Raw genomic sequence first — 15607 nt, 5'->3', positions numbered from 1 at the left:
TCTGGGGGAGGGTCAGAGGTTGCAGAGACCCTGTGTGACAGGAGCTGGAGCGTGGGCTCTCCCTCAGGCCCTGGAGCTGGCTGGAGACACTAGCCCCATGGAGTGACAACACGGGAGAAGGAGCAGACTGAAGCCTGGAGTTCTGAGCGGGGGAAAGCAGAAGCAGAAGGAGTCAGGCCTTCTGTGAGTTGGTGCACACCCACGGCAGAGGATGCAGGGCCTGGACCACCGTTACTGACAGGCAGGGAGAAGCACCAAGGCTGAGCAGGGCTCACAGCCCCCACAGTCACCAAAGCCAAAGGAGAGAACAGGCCCTCTGGGTCTCCTGCAGAGACAGGGAAGGAGAAGCAGAAACTGTTGAACTTTGGTGGGCACCCACTCCAAGAGTCCTCTTGTCCCCACTGCAAACCACATCCCCAAACATGACCATGACTGTGAGGGTCAAGACGACCACCTTCTGGTCCCAGCTTGTGACATTAAGCAAGGAATACCTCCTTTTGAGGGCCTCAGATTCCTCAACCACATCACGGAGAGGAGATCACTTGCCACGCACCCCCGTCTGAATTATTGTGAACGTAGCCTGAAAATGAACTCTCGAAAATGTTTGGAAAGATGCAGAGAGCACTGTGCCACAAATGTGAAGCTTCAAAATAAAAATTCAATGTGTAGTGCAATGATGTAGTCAAAGTTTATGTAAAAAAGGACTCTATTTGAAAAAACACAGAAACCCTGGAATCAGGGCTTATTCTTCTTCCTCTCAGGGACTGTTTCAAAACACTGGGCTGCAGACCTCGTCGTTATCAATTCAGAGCATAAGCAGCTTTCATAAAAGCGCCCCTTTGAGTGCAGCAGGCTCCAAAACCCCATGAAATGTTCTTTAAAGTTTTAACAGACTGTAACTAGGTCCCTGGGGAAGGATTAACCAGTTCTCTCTTAAAAAAAAAAAAACAAAAAAACAAAAACATGCGAATTTATGGTAGAGTGCTGCATCTAACCCTGATCTCACAGAAGAATTTTGCAATTTCACTGAGACAATGACCAGGAGAACGATGTTTAAAAATAAAACCTTTGTCATTTCCTCATGTTCTTAATTTGATTCTGCCCTACTCTGGCCCCGTAGAAACTGGCAATCAAACCTTCTAACCAAACTCTGCTGATGATAGAGATCAGAGATCCTTAGGCAAATCTAGCGAAAGTTGTTAGGCCCTTCCGTGTATGTGCATTTTCTCAAAAGAAAAGTGTATCGGATTGCTAAAATATCGCTATTCTTTTATGCTGGTTAGTTAATAGCAACTACACTGGGCTCACTGAGCTAAAATGGGAAACATTTCCAAACTAAATACCAAAAATCATGTTGAATCCCCTAATGGCCAAAGCCCTTTTTATGTCAGATTGAGGAATGTCTCTCCAAACAGTCTGGTTTGATTCTCTGGGTGGCTGTCTGAAGCCTTCTGCAAATGTAAGGAAGATTTCTCCCTGGAGAGAGAGAAAGACAGAGAGAGGGAGGCCAGAGAGAAGGTGATCACTGATAGTCTGTACCATATATAATTTACATATTTAGTTACAAACATATATTTATAACTATATATATTTATGTTTCATATCCATTCCACAAAGCCTGGAAGCCGAGAGAATGACAACGTTCATTCACTGTTGTATAATTGACAATGTTTGAATCTATCTGACCTCATGTGATCCTCACAGCAGTGCTTGTGGTTTATCCTCCTTCATTCTACTGATGAGGAAACCAGTATTCAGAGATGTAACTGATAATACCGTATCATACGCAAGAAACTTTGAGCCAGGAAAAAACAAACAAACCCTCAATGTCTCACTAAGTATGTCTCACAGACGATCTGTATCAGAACAATCTCGAGTGCTTACTAAAATTCAGATCCTGGGCCTCATTCCTCAACACCGGAGTCAGAATCCTCTTTCCTGTTCCATTATTTCATCTGTAAATAAAGAAAGCACCAACGATCATAGAGACGTTATAAATACTAAATGAGATCATTTATATGGGTTCCTTGTATAGCACTTGGCATTAAAAAGAACCTTATCAAATGTTTGTTGAATCTGCTGAATACCTCACTTTCGGCCACATGTTAACAGTTAGGAATATACCAATCCCCTTAGCAAGGTGTTCATGGCCTGCTTCCCACATGCCTCCATGAAATGACTTTCACTCTTCCCCTTCCTTCTCACCTACTCTTTGCTCCCGCTGTACTTCAAGAAGAGCTCATGCCTCTTCTCACTCAGGGCGGACCCATCCCCTACATACGGCAGCCACAGTGCATAGGGGTCCATGATACATTTAAGGGCCCAAGAAAATGTTTTAATTTCTTTTAAAATGAGAATAGTTAACGTAATGCAGCCTGGATTATATTCATCTTTATACCATCACAGTTACGTACATATGACCGAGGGGGCTGCTGATATTTGTGAAGGAAGGAGCCTACGAAGACGAAAATGTCTGGGGCCCACAAAAGTCACAATGCCACCTAGCCCACTACTTCCCCAAATGCTTTGCATAGTTACCTGCTACCCATCATTTCCGATTCAGCGAGGGGTCAACTTCTACAGTAAGACTTCTTTGAAATAGGAAAGGGAAAGCAAGAGAAACTTAAAAACTAGAAATCAGTTATTAGACGAGGATGGAGCTCAAGCCAGAATCACTTGCATCAGTACCATGATGAGAGAATGGGAAGCTTCTGTCCTTGCAAAGCAGTCAGGACAGAAAAATGCAAAATGAGCAAAGCTGTATATCCAGGCAGGCGTCAAATCCAAATTACTTTAGAAACATAATGAGGAATGAGAGAAATCTATAGAGTCTCATTTCCTCCCCCTGCTTATAGAGAACACTTATTTGCCAATCAATTCTAATAATTGATTAGCTAATAAGACCTGAATTCACAGCTGTAGGCGACAGTGGGTCCACGATCACTAGAAATAGCTTCCCTACAGGGAAAAAAGGAGCCAGCAAGGAGAAGGAGGTGGCAGGAACATCCTTCCATCAGGAGAGTCACTTGAAGAAAGAAAAACTCCCTATTTTGTTATGACAATGCTTTTGACTTTTCAAGAATTCAGACTGGTTTCTTTGCAACTCATCCACTTGAAGAACATTTTCCTGGAAATGCAAAAACAGCTCTGCTTACCATTATAAGTTCAGAACAGATCAGTTACTTCTGCATTCAAATTTCACCATCTCGTTTTTTTTTACTGGAAAAGAACAAAAAACGTAAAAGAAAATATATTTAAATTAAACTACCAAAATTAAGTACCTATATACTGAGAGTATTCCTGAAAGTTTTTCATGAATAAATAAGGTTCACTTATAATTATCACTTTTCTTTCATTTATTATAGGAGCTTAGATAGAATTCCTACTAACTCTTCAAGCACTCTCCTATGTATTATGTTATTAATTTGTTAAAGAAATTGAGTTTTCCTAAGTATACTTAAGCATATAAGTATGAAGTGCATAGGTTTTGTCTAAGTGGAGTAGAGATATAGATGGTTTCATAGTATTTGTGATTGCTTTTAGGATAAATCTTCAAAGATTTCCATCGGCAATTTGTTGCCACTCATAATCTTGGTAATTGGCTAGTGTCTGCTGAATATCAGGAAAACTAGAGATTAGGAAATCCAAATAATGTAACCACAAATGAGTAGTTAACAATAGTTTAAACAGCAAAGTCTCATTGTGTTGCTGTAATTTTCTATGGCTGTAAACTCTAGTAATTTATCTAATTTCTCCTAGTTTCTCTCATGTTGAAAAGACGGCCAATAGTTACTCATCTATATGGTTGTCACGAGTTGTAAGAGGTGATGATTATTCATTATCTTAGGAAACATTCATCGAATTTCTATTTCAGGGCCTGTTAGATATATCAGACACCTATCAGTACCTAGAACATATTAGATAATACCATTATTATAATTTTGTATGGGATAGAGGAAATGACCATAGACTTTTCTAGGCTACATTAACTCAAGAAGTTATTTTCTCCTACCTAAATCAGAAGCTTTATAAAGTTCTTCTCATCAAAATGGTACTGAAAGTTTGGCCCTTTGCAGCAAGACAGACATCCACACAGAAAGAGAGACACCTCCTGTCATTTTGTATATTTGCATCAATGTGAAGAAGGTCGATAAAATCAACTAACCAGAGCAATCAATATGCAGTTAAGGAAAACTCGATTTTATTTTTGGTTTTTTTTTCCTAGCTTTATTAAGATATAGTTAACATATAACATTGTGGAAATTTAAAGTGTACAATGTGATGATTTGATACACATATATATTGGAAAATTATTATCACAACAAGGTTAGTTAACACTTCCATCACCTCACGTAATTACCTCTTTTTGTGTGTGGTGAGAAGATTTAAGATCTACTCTCTTAGCAATTTTCAAGTATATTCACTATAGTCACCACACTGTCCAGTAGATCTCCAGAACTCATTCATCTTATAACCAGAAGTTTGTACACTTTGACCAATATCTCCCCTATTTCACCCACCTCCCAGCCCCTGGCATCCACCATTCTACTCTCTGTTTCTATGAACTTGGCTTTTTTAGATTCCACATATAAGTAAGATATTATAGGAAAACTCCATTTTACAGTTCGAGCCTTTGCATTTGGAGAGACAAAAACTTTTATAGTCCATATAGATATCATGAACAAAGTCCAAAGTGGGCTGATATAGGACACTGAAATAGACCAGTCAACCACAAAATCCAAATGAGAACAGAAGAAAATCAAAACCAGAACAGAGAAAGACTCACCAACCGTACTCAGCTAAAGGTTTCACCAATACCCTAATTTGGAGAATTTGATGAGACACGTGAGAGATATTCTTTTGTACTGGAGGAATATCATATATTTATGTTAATAAACTGAAGAGAACTCATTTCAGAGCATGAGTTCCTTCTACACTAATTTTTAGCTGACCTTAAAGCCTTTAGTTAATGAACCATCCACATACTGTAAAAACCATGCAGGTAGGATCACCAGCAGTTTGTTGCACGAAATGAGTTCACCAGTAATAAATGCCTCTTACAAGATTGGAGAAGAAAAGGTCAAATCCCACTCTGTTTGGAACATCCCTAAAAATAAATGTCGAGAGGGGCTGGCCCCATGGCCCAGTGGTTAAGTTCGCGCTCTCTGCTGCAGGCGGCCCAGTGTTTCCTCTGTTCGAACCCTGGGCGCGGACATGGCACTGCTCATCAAACCATGCTGAGGCAGCGTCCCACATGCCACAACTAGAAGGACCCACAACGAAGAATATACAACTATGTACAGGGGGGCTTTGCGGAGAAAAAGGAAAAAATAAAATCTTTAAAAGATAAATGAATAAATAAATGTCGTGAGTTTAAACACTGCATATTGAAGAAAGAAAACTTACAGGCGCACACTTTGTTGGTGCTTTTTTCACATGTGACTCTTTGAGGAATGCATTACTTTCTGACTGGTCTGCTTTTCCTTTTCCTTCTTTTTTTTTTTTTCAATAACTCTATTGTAGGTCAGAGGTGATTTGTCCCACACAAAATCCAACTGTGCTTACAATAGGCTACAAACTTATTGGTAATTGCTTTTATGCTTATAATTTCCTTTTATAAAATCAAATTCTGAAACCGTTTTACCTCCTACCACCAAATTGGTTGTTTGTTTTAGAAAACATCTTCGTATCCATTGCTTAATTTCTGCTGGAATTAGACTGCATCAGATTATAGTTTAATTCATGTCATTAAAGGTTACTAACAGCTTAAACCCTTTCACTAGAAGTATGTTATAGAATCATTGTTTTTAAATTCAATGCATTTTTTAAGAAGCAAGGTTTTGCGTAATTTCAAAAAACTAGGTAGGGTTAATTTTTTGGACACAGTTCAGTTTGATTTTCACTGCTGTTTCTAAAATAAGTACCATTCAACAGAGCTCTCAAATCAATGCAACTCTCTTCAGGGAATGCTTTGTATTCATGCTCTATCTTTTGCATTCAGTTACTAAGTACAGCTCCATATTTCTACAGTAATCATACTACCACTGAACAATTACATCGATAGTACTGTAGACATAATTGCATAGTTTCAATTTCAAGCAGAAAATTACAAAAAACGATATTTCCATAATAGAAGTAAAACTGTGGTGTTTAACTAAAATAGCATCTTTTTAGGTATTAATTCCCTTAGGTCTGTCAAATAAGGAAAGCCCATGCTTAGAACAAGTGAAGCAAAAAAAGGCACTAGGATTTGGTGAGAAGGGTGCTACCCACACTCAGCTTCGCCTCTCTTATTGTGCAGCCTGTGTAACAGACAGAACTCTCTGAACCTTAGGTGTATAATAATGGATCTGGTCCAGGGAATCTCCCAGATTCTTTCTGCTTGTGGCATTTTATGAGACCAATGACATTTTACAATTTTTATCTTTAAAATAAAATTAAGTGTATCATAAGATTTGGATGTCCTGGGGAGGAAATATCTTAGTCACATATGTATCCATTGCTGGGCAGAAGTATGCCAAATTTTGTATTCTGAAGTTGTAATTGAAGCACATGATGCAAATTTAGAATATATTAGGAAGTTTATTAAATAAAATATATCAGCCTGTTATGTGAAGACTGTCTCTGAAAACACTAGGACTCCAAGCAATTGTTTGATAGCACTCTCTCTACTGGCATGCAGCATGGAGCTTCCAGATCAGCTGCTTACCATGGGGAGGCCAATGAGCTCAGTTAGTGTAGCCCTGAGAAAATGAAAGCACTGCCTGCCAGTATCTTCACTCTACCCTCCATCAACTGGGTACCAAAAGCTACAAGGAGAATTCTGTTCCCTCACGGCACTTCTGGTAATTTACAATCTTCCCTGGGGCAGTTCATTCCATGCATCTTATCTTTGGTGCAAGTGTTTTTCATTTGAAAATCATGAACATGTCGCTAAACTAACATATCAGGTCTCTAGGTGGGTCACCTTGCCCACTCCCTCAAGATCTCTCTCTTATCACCTTGGTTACTGCTGCTGAATGATGCTTTCCTTGTCTTCAGCCTGCTTTTCCCCGCAGGGGGTTTTCCTGAAAGCCCACATCCTGACTAGACTCATTTACCTATTGCCAGGTGTGGGCTCTCCAAATCCTCCCTTTACAGCCCCGCAGGACTTGTAAATAGTCACCATGCCTTTATCTGCTTCACCCAAAGCTGCATGTAACAGATTAAATTCCTGTAACCACTTCTCCTGTGTCATTCCTTTAATTGTTTTACTGGTCCACTTTGCCTTTGTGGTATTTATTGCTACCATTTTCAACTTCCTTTTCTTTGTATGGGAAATGGCATCAGAAGCAGCACCAGGTGAGGCAGAGTTGTCTCACCTACCCTCGTGCCAAGAAAGAGACCTGGAAAGGAAGTGAGGAAAGTGGGAGGATAGCAGAGTTCCTGCCAACTTCCTGTGTGACCTTGGACAAGTCAGACATGTGCTACCAGCCACAGTTCACTTAAAACCTCTTTGTGTCTTTGAAGAAGCGTGGAATAGAATTCTCACCAGAGAGTTTCAGATAACAAGTCGTGGAATGCAGATGCATGAAAATCAATCTGGGGAACGGATTCCAGCCATAATTATTTATCTTCAATATTTAATTTTCTTTTTAGAAATGACCTCAGCATAGATTTCTCCATATCACAGTGTGCTTGTTTATTTAGCCTAGTAATTAATGTACATTTTGGTATCCGCGTGTTGCTTCCTCAAGGAATTGAATCAAAGGCATTCCACTAAATGTGGAATCATTCTCACCATCTTGCTCACGTTCTTCAAACTGAAGGAGGGAAACAAAAGGCTTGGAAACTATCTTGGAAAGGTCAGTCAGCTTCAGTTTAAAAAAAAATCTAAAGAAAAATGTGCGAGAAGGAAACCATGCTGCCTTATTGATAATTCAAGGCTGTTAACCAAAGCCTTCACGCCTGCCTCTCTAATCGCTGCCTCCCTCGCCAGCTCTCCATCTCCCAGGCATCAGAGGAGGGCAAATGAGATCATATATTTGAAGTACTTGGTCTCCTTGTAGGAGAGGGGCCATATAAATCCTCAGTGTTGTCACTTTCTATTCTTTCCATGTCTTTGACCTTAGCTCACTGAAAGTAATTTATAACTGGTTTATAAGGGCACCTGAGAATAGCTCCATCCACCTCACAAGCAAAGAGGCCTGAGGCAGGGAGCACGTGGAGGTCTCACTCACTTGACCACAGGACCCCTCCACTGCTTGAGTAAACATCATTATAAAGACAATAGCAGCTGTGACATGCCAGGTAGTGGCAGCGGGTAAGCTATTGCCAGATGAAGTGGGGAGGCTAAATCAGAATGCTGCCCAGGCGTCCTCCCTTCACCCTCTAAGTTTACCAGGTGAAAGGAGAGTCAGCTTTGTTCGAGTGAGATGGACTTGTGGACGCTTAAGATTCTGCCTTTCACAGAGCCAGCTCCATTGGAAAGTGTTGCTGCAATTTTTTTTTTCTATTCACAGGGTTCAAGGACTCAGGAAGGAAAAGCAGGTACAGACAATTCCCCTGAGAAGGCAGATAAAATAAATAATTAAGAGAAAAGATCAGGTATATTAATTCCCAGAGTGTCAGCATTTTCACCCAGGCATACAGGTCAGAAAATTCCATCTTCCTCACCACCCACAACCAGTTACAACTTTCGATCAGTTGCGTCTCCTGAATATTCTCCAATTCACCCCCTTCATCTGTTTCCTCCAGCTGGAGCCTGTTTTCCACAGCTCACCAGAAAACTTCTGTGTGGTAGGATTTCTTCTGGTGCATCCCTCTGACCAATCCCTTGTGTACGTCAGGAACCAGAGAAATTCTAAAGGGTGAAGACAAGACTGAATGGTCTGGGGCGCAGCAAACAAGTTAGGGATGGCTGTGAAGAGGAAGTAGAGGCCAGAGAGCTGCCTGCTGTGTAGGCACAGGGGATGGGCGTGAGCTCTGGCCTCCGGGCAAGGAAGGAGGTGTTAAGTGTTATTGCTAACCAGACACCTGCCAGAAGTGTTTCCAGGGCTCCCAGGTGTGTGTCCCAGGTGTGTCTCCTCATGAGACATTAACTCTCAAGATCTAATCCCCAAGTACATTTTCAGCCTCACCGTTTATTTCTCCCACAGAGTCACCCAATACTCTAAACAAAATTTAAAGCTTACTGTCTTCAAGACTTTTTTGCCCACATCACCCTCATTCCCAGAAATACTGTTTCACGCATCCAATTGGCAAATTCTACTTGGTCTTTACAATTTAATTCAAGGACAACTTCCTCGTTTGAGGTCTCCTTTATCCATAGACACCTGCCTCCATACTTCTACTTATGCTTTTTCATCTAAATGTTGTGTTTTGTACATGACCATATTTTAATCATTTCTTCATGTGTTGTTTCCTCTGCTAAACTGAGATTTTCCTCCAGGAAAATTGTAAGTTTATTAATCGTTTTATCCCTAACACCCAGCACCATGACTGGAATACAGTTGCATAACACATGCTTTTACTTAAAGCAAATTAAACTACATGTAGTGAAGGATTACAAAGAGGAGGCAAGGGAGAAAGAGAGGGAAAGCAAGCATAAACAGTTTAAGAATTAAGGATTATTTTCCCCATTATTCCATGCTGTGAACTTATGCTGCACAGTGAGGAGATGGAACGTACAATGTGATGTGATGCTGGGATCGGTCTCAGGAAGGTATGCAAATATCTTCAGTATGCCAAATCACTATGCCAAAATCCCCACACCTTTCCCCATGCCTGCCATTGTATCTCACCAAAAGAATTTATTCAAGCATATAGTAGTCCCCACTTATCTGCAGTTTCACTTTCCCTGGATTCACTTGTGGTCAGCTCCCATCTGAAAATATTAAATAGAGAATTCCAGAAATAAACAATTCATAAGTTTTAAATTGCACACTTATCTCAGTAGCATGATGAAATTTCGCACCATCCCGTTCTGTCCTGCCAGGACATGAATCATCCCTTTGTCCAGTGTATCCATACGCTTTCTGCTACCCACCTGTTAGTATAGGAAAAATCATGGTGTATATAGGGTTTGGTACTATCCACAGTTTCAGGCATCCACTGTGGGTCTTGGAACATATCCCTTGTGGATAAATGGGGACTACTGTACATCGATTCCAATCACACAATACCAAACCAAAAGTGGTTCTTAGGAACACTTCATCAACAGGCGCTAGGGGCAAGGTTTTCATAGAGAAGAAACAGAAGTAAAGCAAATAAATTATTTGATTGGTTATAGCTTAAGTAGCTGTCTTATGTGGGAAAGCCTAGTTGGCTTTTTGTGATTGCTTGTTCCTATGTTTCTCTATCAGATTCAAGTGCACTGACTGTGGCTTAAGTTTTGGCTTGCTTACGTTAGCTACCTGGGCATTACAGCCACCCCAGTCTAATGGCCCCCTTGTTTAAAGAGTAACAGTGCCTGTGTCCTATATTCAATCTAGAATTATCTTTCCCTTTATCTATTTTAAAGCATCCATTGCAATAGAACCATTTTAAGTTTATAAAGTAATCTACCAGAATCTGAAAGATCAGGGAAATTAAAATTTCCTGTGGCCAAAATTTAAGTTGTCTGGCTTTAGTTGGGTTTACCATCCAATCAGATTTTTTGATCCTAATCTCCACTATTTATAATATGCAACATGTGGAAGGTATTATAGTAGATACTTTATATGAAATATTTAATATAAAATTTCTAAATGATGATGAAGGGAAATGGAGGTACTATGGACAATCTGACCGGAGCAGCATCTGGGCAGATGTGACTCAGCATGTCTGCTGCCGGCAGCACATGTGCCAACCATTTCACTTGAACACCTTATATAACCTGCATAATGTAAACCTTCTATGTCATCTGCCGGCTGTATGCCACTTTTGTCCAGTAGTCATATAAAAGTGGCCATAAGGGGAGCTGCTGTGCTCCCACTGTCTCTTGGCCAGAGTGAATAAAGAGTATGTCTGCTTTGCCATGGGCTGCTTGCAACTTTTTCAATTCCCCGAGCCCCATGGTGCAGTCCTCGGCTGTTTCTCTCCTGCATACAGATGACAATCTCAATCTTTATACAAGAAAAACCAAAGTTCACAAAGATGAAATCATTTGCCCAGTTTTGCACAGTCAGTAGCAAAACCAGGAATCAAACTCAAATCATTCCCAGCCCAAATGCTGTGTTTTCCCCTTTCTTCCCGCTGCTTCCTGTAACCAATGTCAATGCCAGCCCTCATGTCTTCACTCTTCCAAACTCACACTCACTATCATGATTCCCTTAAATTTCATTGTTTTTTAAAAACGCAGTTTCCATGGAAAAACTTTCCTCTCACCCACTCCAGGATTTATAATCCAACTTTCAACCAAGGCACATTTTTCTTAGGCAAATTAACTACAAGATTTGATTAAGGGCAACTTAACATTTCCTGATCCAATCTGCTTAGCAGGAATGTGCCATGTGGTTGGGAGACAAGATCAAGTAAATAGTTCAAGGGTTTTGAATCACTTGCCCATTAGCCAAAGTCACTAAAAAGATGGAGAAATTAGTGCCTAGGCACTTTTCTAAGTACTTTGCAAGTTCGAGTGTATTTTATTCACTTAACGTATATTTTGAGCTATATAGACACATTTTAATTGACAATGTCAGTGAAACCTACCTTCCCCTTTCTATCTCCATTGCTGTGGACTTAGCTCAGAGTCTTCCCTCTTGGATGGGCAACTGCATTTATCAATCATTAATTTACATAGCACCAGTGTTGAAAGCCTGCTTCCTGTGAGGCATTTTCACACATCCTTTCCCATTTTGCCTTCAAACCATTGGGAGAGATGCTCCTTGCTTCCACCTCCATTTTATAAATAAGTATATTGAAACCATAAAATAACTTACCCATTATCACTCAACCAGGTAGAGGCAGCACGAGATTTGAGAACAAGCATTCTCCTGATTTTTCTTTACACTGTGCAGCTGGGGAGCTCTGAGCCCCTGACAGAGGGAGGAATCCATGCAGTGAAGCAGAAGGAGAAGAATAAACCCAGAATCTACCTTCTGCTGGTGGCGATAGGCCATACCAGTGACCTCTTTCTCTGGTGGTCTCCATATTTCCCCTTACAGGCACAACTGTCAGAGACCAGAAGAGGAAAAGATCTCTGAAGGCAGAGAAGGCTAGGCCTTGGAAGAAGAATGAGATTTAGAAAAGTGAAGAGAACAGCAGCAGGGGAATTTGACTTGATGGAGTGTTCACAGAAGGGAAGTGACATTATTCAGTGTTTATTGTCTTTAGAAGCATTCTGCTAGACACTATCACTTGCATTATTTCATTTAAATTTCACAAACCCGCCATATGATCAGTCCCACTTTAGAGATGAGAACACCAAAGTTAGAAGAGAACAAATGTCTTGCTTCAAATCACACAGCTAGTAAACGGTAAAAGCAGAAGTAAAATCTGAGTAATTGAGTGCCTACAAGGAGTTCATTTCTGGGTACTGAGGAGAAAGAGACAAACGGTACTAGGAAGCTTTGTGTGGGTGTTGGGGAACAGAGGAAACAGACAAATACTCTCAAAGAAGCAAGCATCATTTCCTAAGAAAACAAAGAGCAGGGACTCCAACCCAACTGAAAAGTCATGAAAAGCCTCTTGAAGTAAGAGGTGATTGAGCCCGGTTGAACACAACACAGAAATGAGACATGTTGACTTGGGTCAGAGAATCACGCGGAAGACCCAGGAGCATTAGGGAGCTAGTTTGAGCAGGGTTTCTAGAGTTTTTAATCCCTTACTAAGAAATTTGGATGTAATTCTGTGGGCAATGCAGTGGCCTTGAAGATTATGAGGCAGGAGAGGGCCTGAATCCATCAGATATTCTGATTTAGTATCTTAAGGGAACAATCTAGTTCCTGTAAAACTGAGGCAGGATTCTAGGACGGAAAACATAGTGACGCAATTTCAGACTCAGCATTCAAAGCAGAGGGTGCATGTGATAACAAAGAATGCATTGGACATATTTCTTAATGTGCCCAAGATAGTACATGTATATCATTGGTGCTTTTTAAATGTTAAGGTGATTTGGACAAAAATATGAATAAGATTTGTCTTACTTTGGGTCCCCTAGAAGCAGACCCAGAAATAAAGTTCCTGTTCAAGTGATTTTTTGGGAGAATTCTCTGAGGAGAAGGGGAGTGAGGGAAGCAGGGTTGAGAAGCAGCTAAATAAGGATGTGGTTCCAACTGGAGATGGGCTTCAGTCTGGCCCCATGTGGAATCGCCAGAGTACAAATTGTAACAGTGTACTCCACCTTCCTGGAGGCAAGTGTTTGTGTTTGGCTGAAGGCAATTTAGAGAAGGGTCAGCTATGAGTTGTTCTCAGCAGCTAGGAGATGGGTGGGTAGCTGGTAAAGGATCTGGATGGGCGTTGAGAACTTCTACTATAACGGTGGTTTTCAAGGTGCACCACACTGGGAATATCTGAGAAATCCATCTTCTCAGGCCCCACTCAGATATGCTGAATCTGAAACTTTGGGAGCAGGGCCCAGCCAACTGTTTCCTCATGCCCTCAAGGGGATTTGGATCACTGTAAAGTTGGAGACACACTGCACTACAGGATCCTGTACTAGGTTCTCTCAGACTTCCCCTCCTTCTGGGGATCACATGATTTTCTGCTCATGTAGCCCCTTGGAAGAAGAAAATCTGACCTTGACCTAATATGGGAAGGGAGGGACATAGAGTAAAGGAGATGTCACAGTAGCACTGGGTATACTCAATATTTATGAATTTCTGGACTTCCTCCATAACAAAATTGTTATAGGATTCAGTCAGATTTAAGAGCCTAAACTTTATTAGTAGGAAGGAATAAACTTTGTATAGCTTAGAGAACAGAGGGAAGGCTAGGGGATAAAACTTAGGCTTTACACAAGAAAGACTTTTTAAAAATCAAAGCAACTATTTGAAGCGACTATTTGTAGTAAAATCACTGCAGCTATCTATCATTCAGCGAGCACCTTCTATGTGCCAAGCACTTAAGCAGGTAACACACAGACATCAGTGCCCTTAGCTGGATCAAAGAAATATGAATTTGCCTATAATTTTAAGAATGTGTCGGACATTGGTATTGAGTTTTTAAAAAACTAGATTTATATGAACAGAAGAGTTTGCAAACAATATGATCTATATTACATTTTGGGTGCAGAAATTTATAAGAATCTTTTCAGTCTCAAAAGAAGGTCCTCATGATATTGATGAGAATAGATGCCCAAGGGGCATCAGGATTTTATATGACCTGGGGTCACCAACTGGGCCAGGGCCTGATCCCAGCAGCTGGCCTGATGGCATCAGTAGGGATTTCTGCCCAAGCTGATTGACAGCAAACGATGTGGAAGCCTACTGATATTGAACTATAGTAGAGGTACTGCGGGGGAGCCCCCGATCAGCAAGTTATATGAAAACTAAATCCGGACTCCCCCAGAGGGCCTCAAGGAGGAACAAGGGCACCTCTGAATGAGGAAGGGTAAGACTCTGTGAGGCTGAGGGATTACCCGGACTTTACTCAAGTATACTGTAATCCTAACCACTATTCCAGATTAAGAAAAAAAAAGTGAAGGCTTAGACGGTTGTATTCCTGCCCACAGCCACATAGCTAGTTAGCACTTAATCCAAAATTCAAATTAAATTTATTTGGAGTCTTTTCCCTGTGCAAGTGTTCCTCAAAATGCAGGCACTTGAGTACTTGCAGCTGAATGACCTACAGCGTCTCTAGACCTTGAGCCCAGAAATCCGAGCTCGTAGCAAGCTCTCTGAGCGACACTGCGTTATGAATGCTATATTCTGAGGACCACTCATCTGTTCCATATCGCTTCTCTAAGTCTCACAACAAAACTGGGAGTGACAGAAGCATGTGCACCTTTGAGAAGATGCAGTCCAGCTGGAGATGGACGACCACAGTCCACAGATGTCTGGGAATGGACTCCCGCAGGAGAGATGGGCAGGAGGAGGTACTTGATTCGATGACCTCTTAAGGCCCTGCCAGACGATTCTGTGATTTTATAAGCCAAACGTCTCAAAGGTACTGGAGAGCTATTATGGGTTGAATTGTGCGTCCTAAAAAGATATATTGGGTTCTAACTCTCAGAACGTCAGAATAAGACCTTATCTGGAAATAAGATCACTCTGGGAGTAATTAGTTAAGATGAGGTCATGCTGGAGCAGAGGACTCCTGTCCTTATAGGAAGAGGGGAGACAATATGAAGGCAGATGCACGGGGAGAACACCTGAGGGCAGAAGTGGAGATTGGAGAGATGCAGTTGCAAGTCAAGGAGGATCAAGGATTGCTGGCCCCCATCAGAGGCTGGGGAGAAGCGAGGAAGGATTCTACCCAGAGTCTCTGCGGGAGCATGGTCCCGCTGGCTCCTTAATTTTGGACTTCTGGCCTCCAGAACTGTGAGAGAATGAATTTTTGCTGTTTTGAGCTACCCAGTTTGCGGTAATTTCTTACAGCAGCCCTAGGAAATTAACGTAACAGCTAATGATGGGGAAATTTAGTGCTTCCTTTCCTCCTTCTCTGGAGCTTAAGCCATTCTTATTTCTTGATAAAGAGAGCCTGGGTT

The sequence above is a fragment of the Equus caballus genome, chromosome 15 (assembly GCF_041296265.1).
Source record: "Equus caballus isolate H_3958 breed thoroughbred chromosome 15, TB-T2T, whole genome shotgun sequence".
Taxonomy (NCBI): domain Eukaryota; kingdom Metazoa; phylum Chordata; class Mammalia; order Perissodactyla; family Equidae; genus Equus; species Equus caballus.
The sequence above is the reverse complement of the archived record's forward strand: the minus strand, read 5'-3'. Positions refer to the sequence as shown.